The 2,500-nt window shown below is 37.1% G+C and overlaps 1 non-coding gene across 1 annotated transcript; it reads right to left on the bottom strand.

Moving 5' to 3' along the window:
* Positions 1-1,923: 1,923 nt before the first annotated feature.
* LOC132618902 (small nucleolar RNA R71) lies at positions 1,924-2,029 on the bottom strand. The gene has a single exon (XR_009574377.1). It is a non-coding gene; the product is annotated as a small nucleolar RNA R71 (small nucleolar RNA).
* Positions 2,030-2,500: the final 471 nt, after the last annotated feature.

Raw genomic sequence — 2,500 nt, 5'->3', positions numbered from 1 at the left:
ACGCCACAATCGATACTTTTCGGCTATAAGTTTTACTTGATGTTAAGCAAGTCGATGTGATTTTACGTGTTTGTTAGTGTTTTACAGGTAAAGGAACAGATTTGGCAAAATCACAGTTGAAGTGCAGATCATGGTCGTAAATTGAAGTTTACGGACCGTATTCTACAATACGGGCCGTATTCCATGGTCGTGTTTAAGGATAACAGAACCAGAAAGTTAAGCTGAGAAGATGGTGGTTTACGAGCTAGGTTTATGGACCGTATTTCAGTTTACGGTCCGTATTCCATCACGTATTTAACCAGTTAAGCATCTGGCAGAAAGTCGAAGTATTGGATGTTGAAATACGACCATGCAGTTTACGGACCGTAAACCACTTTACGGTCCGTATTTCAAAAGGGGAAGTTGCACACAACTGAGCAGCCAACTTGGGCTTAAACCAATTTTACGGTCCGTAGAGTGATTTACGGACCGTATTTCTCCATGACGGGACCAAAGTGCAAATCTGAAACTTTTGTATTTCCAAAACCTATAAATAGCCATTGTAGCGTTTTTAATAGAAATCATTCATTATATTTTTTTCGCTTGACTTAGGATATTAATTCTCTCTAGTTTTTGAAGATTCAAACATCAATTCAAGTATTACGAATTCCTTTTTTATTCCAAAGTAAGCAATTATGAATTCTTCAATTTCTTATTTCTTGTTCTTTGTCTTGAGTAACTAAATTCCCTTACTAGGGTTGTGAACCCAATGATGGGTGTTTTGTGATTGGGTTTGTGATTGATATACAAATAATGGATTATTAGGGTTTAGTTATTCTTCATTCTCCATTCATAATTAATGGTTGCAAACATTGATTAAAGCCATAAACCCTAAATTTATTTGGAAAAATAATTAGGGTTGGTAAGAATAATTAACAAGAACTCAAAACTTTAAACTTTGTTTAATAAATTCACTTAGGAGTAAGAGGAATTTACTTGGCATGATTAATCGTTCTTCATAATCACTTTCTTATATTTCGGAAAATCATAGAAAGATATAATCTTTATTTATTGGGAAATAGTAGAGATTCACATAGATATTAAGTGCATTCATATAATGATCCATTACAAGTATATCAAGATCAATATCCATGATCATACACCCTATCTAACGGGGATACAACCTTAGTTTCTTTTACCATAACTTTCCACCAAAACAATAGTTTAGAAATTAGTCATAGACAAAACCCAACTTTTACCAACATTATCGGATTAAGATATTAGACCTAGAACTTAGCATTTACGACTTTAGTAACCTTTTCACACCATATTCCCTGTGGGATTCGACCCCAACCTTGTTGGGTTACTATATTTGACAACGTCCGCGTTATACCAATAATAGGTGTAATTAGAGTGTATCAAATTTTGGTGCCGTTGCCTGGGAATACGGTTTTGAAATTACTAAATAGTGTTTGCTTTGATTAAAGTCTTTTGCTTATTCCATCACACCTTGTTTTCTACTCTTTGTAAACTAGGTGAACATGAATCAAAATCAGCAGAATCAGCGTGCTGGTAATCAGGTGAATCGGTTGAACAATCAGGCGAATGAATCGGACTATGCATCTGCTATTGTTCAACCTCGAGTTGGAGCTGCTACAGTGAAAATTGACTCATCTTTATACCAGTTGTTGAAACTTGAGGGATACTTTCGGAACTCTACCGAGAATGACCCTCAACGTCATTTGCAGAATTTTGTGGATGTGTGTGCTAATCACATCCAGAACAATGTTCCACAAGATGCTATTCGGTTGAGGTTATTCAAATATTCCTTAGCTTGGGAGGCAAGAACATGGTTCGAGAAGCTGCCCCGAAACTCCATTACTTCATGGGCAGAAATGGTAGCTGTTTTTCTTACAAAGTGGTACCCCCCTAGCAAGAAGGCTGAGATTCGCGACAAGATTTATGAATTCAAACAGCGACCGGGGGAACAACTATATGAAGTCTGGGAGAGGTTCAAAGAGTATTTGCAGAAGAGCCCTAATCATGGTTTTCCCGAAAATATATTGATGGAGAAGTTCTACATAGGGTTAGATCCAGTGACACAGTCAGTAGCTAACAATGCAGCTGATGGGTGTTTTATGAACAAGACCTTTCGACGAGTGACCACGATACTTAACAAGCTGACAACTCATAATCAGGCTTGGCACTCAAACAATGCTGAAGTGGTACCATTTGGTAGTGCTATGCTCCAAAATATAGTGAAGGAAAATCAGGATACCCAGCAAACATTGGCAGAGCTTGCAACAAATATTTCCTTGCTGACGAAGAAGTTCGATGAATCTCAGATAAAAAAAGTAAATGTTTGTGAGGATGATGTAATTTTGCCAAAAGGGATATACCATGCTCATGATGGTCCATTCCTTGATGGGCCACCCATGCAGGTTGAAGATGCCAATTATGTTCATAACTCTCAAGGGAGTTATCAAAGACAGAATTACTAAGGTGGATATCAAAATCAGAA

The sequence above is a fragment of the Lycium barbarum genome, chromosome 1 (assembly GCF_019175385.1).
Source record: "Lycium barbarum isolate Lr01 chromosome 1, ASM1917538v2, whole genome shotgun sequence".
Taxonomy (NCBI): domain Eukaryota; kingdom Viridiplantae; phylum Streptophyta; class Magnoliopsida; order Solanales; family Solanaceae; genus Lycium; species Lycium barbarum.
This window is presented reverse-complemented; position numbering and strand designations above follow the sequence as displayed.